Source organism: Myotis davidii, unplaced genomic scaffold (genome assembly GCF_000327345.1).
Source record: "Myotis davidii unplaced genomic scaffold, ASM32734v1 scaffold390, whole genome shotgun sequence".
In the NCBI taxonomy this organism is placed as follows: domain Eukaryota; kingdom Metazoa; phylum Chordata; class Mammalia; order Chiroptera; family Vespertilionidae; genus Myotis; species Myotis davidii.
Window position 1 is genome coordinate 2225930 of NW_006282748.1, and position 8067 is coordinate 2233996.

General features: G+C 38.6%; 1 protein-coding gene across 2 annotated transcripts in view; it reads right to left on the bottom strand.

Annotated features, from left to right (window-relative positions):
- The window catches only part of PLEKHF2 (pleckstrin homology and FYVE domain containing 2), a 17393-nt gene extending 9353 nt beyond the window's left edge, over positions 1-8040 (bottom strand). The window contains exon 1 of one of the 2 annotated variants that reach the window (XM_015561114.1): positions 7923-8040. The gene's annotated coding sequence lies outside the window, so the exon portion shown is untranslated. Of the gene's footprint in view, positions 1-2845; positions 2935-7922 lie in introns of those variants that run through there. The other variant, XM_006753190.2, reaches the window with a different exon arrangement.
- Between the last annotated feature and the right edge of the window lie 27 nt (positions 8041-8067).

Here is an 8067-nt window from a genome sequence, read left to right on the forward strand (position 1 = left end):
TGCAGTTAGGAGCCAGTGGTCCCGGATGTGAGAGGGATGTCCGACTGCTGGTTGGCCCGGGATTGGAGAGGGTGCAGGCTGGGCTGAGGGGGATCCTCCCGTGCATGAATTTCATGCACCGGGCCTCTCGTGTTTATAAAGATTTGTGTACCTGTTTGTTCCCAACAGATCTGAAGGTTCCTGAAAACAAGATTATTTCCTACAATTGTGTACTCCCAACAGCACCTACAGAAATGTTTGTGTGTACATGCCAACAGGTGCACTGAGCTGAAGATGCCAGCTGTTAAATTGGCAGCAGCTTCTCTGACTGGAGATGGACAGAAATCAGACTTTATTTTTGACATCTATACTAATCTTCACAGAAAACAGGAACCACCTCCCAAACATTAATTGCTTCACTAGACCCACAGATTTTAAATTTTTGAGCAAATGTTCTGGCCCATTTAACTATTGTATAGTATCTAATTATGAATTCCAACAGATCTTGTTTTAAGAAAGTCTCAATCTCATGATAATATATAGAAATGATTTCTTCTTCTCTCGCCAAAAAGCACAGCTGTTTAGCTAGCAAATAAAAAGTGTGTGCATATTTTCATCATCAACAAAATTCAGATAAAAAACTGCATCGTTTCAAAAAGTATTTATACAGGGGCAGCTGTACAGTGCTGACAGCTATTAGAAACCATTGTATAATATTTGAAAAATAAAGCTGGCAAAGCTCAACTAAAATACTGCTATGGAACTGGTTATCCCATCACATCCCTAACAAATTTTCTTTAGTATTTTTTCAAAGCAGTTACAATCTGCTCACTACATTTTTAAGGTTTTATGCTAGAAAGAAAAAAAGAATGAACCAGGCACTGGGAGTTAAGACATATACCACAAGGTTTTTAATATAAACCACAACGAGGTAAGCACAATAATAAACATATTAACAAAGTGGTAAGCAAGCTAAAAAGGAAAGAATAAAGGCATGGCTTGGAAAATGCAGCATTTGAATACTTGGTAAAGGTTGTGAACAATAACTGGAACTTCAAAATGGTAAGTAAAGGCATAAAAGCTCTGCAAGTAAAAAAGTGTTGTTTTTAAGAAAAAAGTCCCATATACAGCTGTAGTGGAGGCTGAGAGGAATTATTTAGTAGAAAAACTGGGGAGAACAAGTAAGACAAGAGATCTGGTTGGTTCCTGAGAGTTCTTTCTGATGCTTTTGGAAGGAGTGGCCTGATTTGATCTGGATTTTTCTAATGAAAGATAAACTGAGAAGAGAAAGTCTGAGAGCATAAAGAGGAAAGTTGATGAGAGCCTGAAGTTTGCAACAGGAGAATAGGTTGGATTCAGAATTGCCCTGACTAACTGTGAAAGAATAAAGCTGAAATTAAATCCCCAGGTGTTTAGTCTATGCAATATGGAAGGTAGTAAAACTGGTAATAATACTCTAAGTTTCAAATAGAAAACATTTATTGGCCACTTACTCTTAACAAAGTAGTATTAAAAGATAGAAGCACTCAAAATCAACAATCTTTGTGAAGAAAGACAGCTATATCCCCAAGTTTATATAAACAAGTATATATAATTCATATTTTATACATTCGCGTGTGTTTCTGTACCAAAGAGGATTATGGAAGTGATTGATAAGGAAGGAAAAAAACAAAATAAGGGGCTTTGGTATCCGTGTAGTGTGCTATAGACAGAGGAATATAATTAACTCAAATGTGTGAACTCAAAGTCTTTTTTTTTTTAATTTTATTTTTTATTACAAAGGGTATTAAATATGTGTCCATTTTTTTCCCCGCCCTAGACAGTCCCCTAGCCTCCCCTATTCCCCAGTGTCTTATGTCCATTGGTTAGGCATATATGCATGCATACAAGTCCTTTGGTTGATCTCTTACCCCCCTACCTCCCGCCCCCGAACCCTCCCCGGCCTTCCCGCTGCAGTTTGACACTCTGTTTGAGGCCGCTCTGCCTCTGTATCTATTATTGTTTAAAAGTTTATAATGGTCTCAATTATCCATGAGTAAGTGAGATCATGTGGTATTTTTCCGAACTCAAAGTCTTAAGGAGTAGAGGAGAAACAAACCAAAAACATAATTTTAATTTAAAAAAAATAAAAAGTGATGAAGCTTGGGGCCAAAAGGTTTAGTTGGGAGGTAATTTTGATTGGGAGAGAATTTAGGAAGAACTGTTAAATGACTAGAAATTCAAGCTGGGCCTTAAAGCAAAGTAGTTGGTAGGGGATGATGATATGTAAATGTATTCCCCAGAGAGGACACAGTTGAGCCCAGGACCAGATGAAAATAACAGCGGCAGAATAGAAATCTGGTAAGATGGAGAAAAGCCAAACTGCAAAGGAAAGTAAGCGTCAGACTGAAAACAAGAGAAAAACAAAGGTTTTTAAATAGGAAAATATTAAATATGTACACAGAAGCGGTACACAGGACAGACTGGAGTGACTATTAAAGAAGCAAAATTGAAGGGGAAAAGGTATTACAACAGTCTGTAAGTGAAAGGTAATGAAAGCCTGAGCCCCAATAATTGACAGCAGAAATAAAAAGGGGAAGATGTAGCTCTAGCCGATTTGGCTCAGTGGATACAGAGCATCAGCCCGTGAACTGAAGGGCCCAGGTTTGATTCTGGTCAAGGGCATATGCCTGGTAATCTATTATTTAAAAAAGGGGGGTGGGGAGGATGTAAGAGATTACTGAGGTATAGCATTTATGATTTAGGAACCAACTGAATATGTGGATGAAAAGTGAATAAGATGTCTTCAAAGATTTAAGCATAAGCCATTGGTCAGGTGCTAGTTTTGTTCCAAGGGGGAGAAGAAATCAGTTTGGGACATATTTACCTTGAGATACTTTCAGGGTATCCACAAGACAAACATCTGGCAGTCAAGTGGAAATACCAGGATGAGCAGGGAGCTGCAGGACAGAAAGAGGTTTCGTAGTCATTCACATAGCTGGCTGATGCTATGGAAGAGAGAAGAGGGACAAGAACTAAACTTTGGGAAACACCTCGTTTAGAAAGGAGAGAAGTAAGATGAGAAAGAAGGGGAGACAACAGAGCAGTACAAAACACTTTTAACATGCTTTCACATGTTTCACAAGTCTCAGGGACTTAAATAACCTTATTGTGCCAAAAGGTCATAATAAGCAGTGAAACACATGGAAAAATCAAAAAGTGATGGTAATATATAATATTTCAGAAAGCAGTACCCTTTGACCTTTCAATTTTTAACCACAGAAATTCATGCTGAGAAATAAACTATTGTGGGGGTGGAAGGAAAGGAGAATACTACATATAAAAAGTTTCCCCTTTGGCATTAACTCTAAAAGTGAAAAACAGAACCCAAATTTCTAGCCATATAAAGGAATGGATACATATAATGTGAAAAAGCCAAATATCATAAAACATTTTACCACATAAATTTTAAAATTTCAACACTGTGGGGGGAAAATACTAAAGGAAAAACATTTGCAGGCATATAGATCAATGGAACAGGAGACCCCAGAAATCAACCCAAGGCATTACGCTCAATTAATATTTGACAAAGGAAGCAAGAGCATACAATGGAGTAAAGACAGTCTCTTCAACAAATGGTGTTGGGAAAACTGGACAGATAAAATGCAAAAAAAAAATGAAACTAGACTACCAACTTACACCATACACAGGAATAAACTCAAAATGGGTAAGACTTAAATGTAAGATGTGAAGCCATAAAAATCCTAGAAGAAACCATAGGCAGCAAAATCTCAGACATCTCTCGTAGCAATATTTTTGTGAATATATATCCTAGGGCAATGGAAACTAGGGAGAAAGTAAACAAATGGGACTATATTAAAATTAAAAGCTTCTGCACATCAAAAGAAACCATCAGCAAAATGAAAAGGAAGCCCACTGTATGGGAGAACATATTTGGCAACGATATATCTGATAAGATATAAGGGTTAATATGCAAAACATATAAGGAATTCATACAACCTAACAAAAGACAAACAATTCAATTAAAAAATGAAAAGGACCTAAATAGACAATTCTTCAAAGGGGACACACAGAAGGCCAAGAGACATATGGAAAAATGCTCAAAGTCACTGATCATCAGAGAGACGCAAATTAAAACGACAATGAGTTATCACCTCACACCTGTCAGAATAGCTGCCATCAACGAATCAACAAATGACAAGTGCTGCCAAGGATGTGGACAAAAGGGAACCCTAGTACACTGCTGGTGGGAATGTAGAGTGGTGCAGCCATTATGGAAAACAGTCTGGAGTTTCCTCAAAAAATTAAATATGGAACTGCCATTTGACCCAGTGATTCCACTTCTGGGAATATATCCTAAAAACCCTGAAATACCAATTAGAAATAATGTATGCATCCCTATGTTCATACCAGTGCAATTTATAATAGCTAAGATCTGGAAACAGCCCAAGTGCCCATCTGTAGATGAGTGGATAAAAAAGCTGTGGGACAGCCCTAACTGGTTTGGCTCAATGGATAGAGTGTCAGCCTGAGGACTCAAGAGCCCAGGTGCGATTCTGGTGAAGGGCATGTACTCCAGTCGGGAGTGTGCAGGAGGCAGCTGGTCGATGTTTCTCTCTCATCGATATTTCTAACTCTATTCCTCTCCCTTCCTCTCTGTAAAAAGTTAATAAAATATATATATATTTTTAAAACTTATTAAAAAAAAAAGCTGTGGTACATTTATACCATGGAATACTATGCAACAGTAAAAAAGAAGGATCTCTCACCCTTTGAGACAGCATGGAGGGACCTGGAGAGTATTACCTTAAGCGAAATAAGCCAGAGAAAGACAAGTATCACATGATCTCACTCAAATGTGAAATCTAGTGAACAAAATAGATCCAAAGACATAGAAGCATGGAACAGACTGCCGAATCTCAGAGGGAAGGCAGAGGAGGATGACTGTGAGGGAAGAGATCAACCAAAGAACATGTATGCATACATACATAACCCATGGACACAGACAATAGAGTGGTGGAGGCTGGAGCAGGCTAGAAGGGGTCACGGGGGGGAAAAGGGAGACATGTAATACTTTCAACAATAAAGATTTTTTTAATTAAAAAAACACATTTGCAACATATGACAAAAGGTCAACATTTTAAATATATAAAGGGTTCCTATAAATCAATAAGAAAAAAGGAAAATATCCCAAAAGAAAAATGGGTAAGATACAAATGGCAATTCCAAAAGAACAAATGAAAATTACTAGTTTAAAAAAAAAAGGTTGCCTCTTTGTGACAATTGAATAAGTTAAAATTATATATTTTCATCTAGAAAACAAGTATTTAACAATCACCACAGCTGTGGCTTTTTTTCAGGGGTACTAGGCAGGGACAGAAGTAGAAAAAGTAAATGGTGACATTTACAAGTTGAGAATTGACCAGTTATAAACAGCAGGTCAAGGAGAGGAGAACTACATAGTGCTAGTGAGTTCACAGGATGTTAACTACAGAGTTCAGGATTGTAAGGAAGGAAGAAAACTAACAACCTGGGAGGGACTGGAGGTGACAATGAAGACAAAAAGCTTGTTCATCAAATACGATGTAGGAAGGCTTGAATCACCATCTCTAGCCACAGAGCTTAAGACTAGCGGTAGTTGTGAATGGTGACAGGGTTAAATGACACAATGATCCATGCAGAATGTGATGGAGAGTGCAGGTCTGAAATAAATGTAACTGCTACTTTAACATGTATGCTCTTCACTTCCCTCCACTACAAATACATCTTTTCCAGCCTGAGTGATAAGAATTTGGCTGGCACTTCACCTCTCTCTGCACTTTATTCTCCCACAAAATGAAGAAAATAAGGAGAAAGGAGATTGAATTAAATCAATGGTTCTCAACCCCAATATTTTAAAATCATGGGTGAAAAAAAAAGGTAAAACTACTTCTTACCCAAACCCAGTAATTCTGATTTATTTATTCAAGGGTGGAGTTCAGGCATCAGTATTGTTAAGAAGCTACTCAGGGAATTTTAATGTGCAGCCAAGTTTGAGAACTGAACTAAGTATCTCCAAAGGTTACCTTCCTTTTAAAATTTTTAAAATCTACTCTTCTAAATAATTCACTGTCTCTCTGTTAATCTGTTAATATAACTTATTAAATATCATATACCAGGCACTTCCACAAATATCTTAGTAAATCCTCACAACTGTGAGGCAAATATTTGTGTCCATTTCACAAATGAGTCCAGTAAAGCTCAGAGAAGCGAAGGGACTTGTTCATGAGTCACAAGCTGGTAAGGAGCAGCGATAGAATTCAGGTTTGCTTTTTTGTTCCAATCCACTCTACACCCAACTTGCTCTCTCTAGCACTGGACCCAAATGTCTTCTATTCAGGACCTACCAAATTGAGAACACCAGTTTGTGGTTTATGGATTCACTGGAGAGAAAGTTATCATGGGTAGGGCACAGAATTAACCTCAAATTCTACAGTCATTTCATTACAGAATTACAGAATACCTTCTCATACAGGGGTCTTGGAACTTATAAAACAGCACTCTGCAAGCATATCTATGAAGCACATTTTATTCGGTTAAGCCAACATGCACATTGCTATTAAACACACAGCTGGTGTAAAAAGCTGGTTGTCAAAGATAAGTTTATCAATAGAAAAGCATTTTTTATATGCTTTCCATTAAGCAAGGCAAAATCCTAAGACAATTCTGACAAAACAATAACTGGTAGAAAAAAAATGAGATCTACTCTATGTATAAGCATCACACGAAACGTTTAGACATTTCCATCCAGTGCAAATAAATTCAACTGTACTTTAAAAGTCTGATTATTATTCTTTTGTTGACCCAGGCCTTCTTTGTTGTTTATATTTCTGTCCATCATCTACTTGGAAATTTCATAACATTCAAGTTCTGTGTCCCCAGGCCAAAATTTGAGTTACCAAGGTAAATTCTCAAAAACGGGGGGGGGGGGGCAGGGAACATTTAGCTACTATGACCATGAAAATTGAAATTTAATAAGAAATTCATGCAGCATATTTACAAGGAACATGTGTGTACCGTCCACTCAAACCTCCCCTGAGCATGTGCTGTGTTTTCTGCACTCTGGGGTTGGAGAGGCCAATCGGACTGGCAAAGCCTGCTGCCCGGGAGGTGCCATGCAGATCAGTGTAATATTTACTGGATGTCATATGATAAGCGGATTATTCTTGGGGAGAGAAAGGGGCTGTGGTTAAGCAGGACGGCGCGGGAAAGGCTTTAAAGAACACAGAGGCTTAAGTGAGTATTTTTAAGAGGAACTTTTCAGTACAAGAACCCTTGTAAACCAGCTCTTTGGAAAGTATGTACTTAAACTGAGAAACTAAATTACAATCAGAAAGAGCAGCGAGACACAAGGTGGACAGAGACTGTTCCGCAGGAATGAGTTGTGCATCCGACAAAATTCTGCCGCAGGGAAAATGAGAAGCTTCAGGGCCCTAAGACCCGGGTTAGAAACCAGTTTGGCCACTAGATTTGTAAAGTTAGTTAAGTCAGCTCCTTTCTAGATCATTCCTCATCCAGAAAAACAAATATGTACAATGGCATATAGTTGACAGTGAAGCAAAACAAAAAGGACACTTTTTTTTTTTTTAAGAAAGAAGAAAATCAGCAATCAAATCTGAGCGTGAGCTATATTATTACCTACATGGGTTAAGAAGCCACTTTCTTCTAGGCAGGTGTTGGGGCTTATCATTCCAGGTAGTTCAGCGTCCTGCGGTTAATTTCACAGGACTTTACAGCTAAAACGCCTGCATGAAAAGAGAGCAATTCCTACTCCTTCACTGGACAGTCAAGTAAATGAATCTGCTTGCATGCCTGGGTCAGGACACCAAGTGTGTGTGTGTGTGTGTGTGTGTGTTTGAGGCGCTTGCATGTGCTTTCCAAATAAGTAACTTAATACCATTCACCTGGAGTGCCGTCAGGATCCGAGGAGATTAAAAATAAACGCCCTCGTTAATGCTGCAGGAACCTGCGGACCTCGAAAGCCGGCCGAGTCCGGGCGGAGGTCAAGGCTCACCCCCCGGCAGGCGCGCGCCTCGCAGGGACCCACGA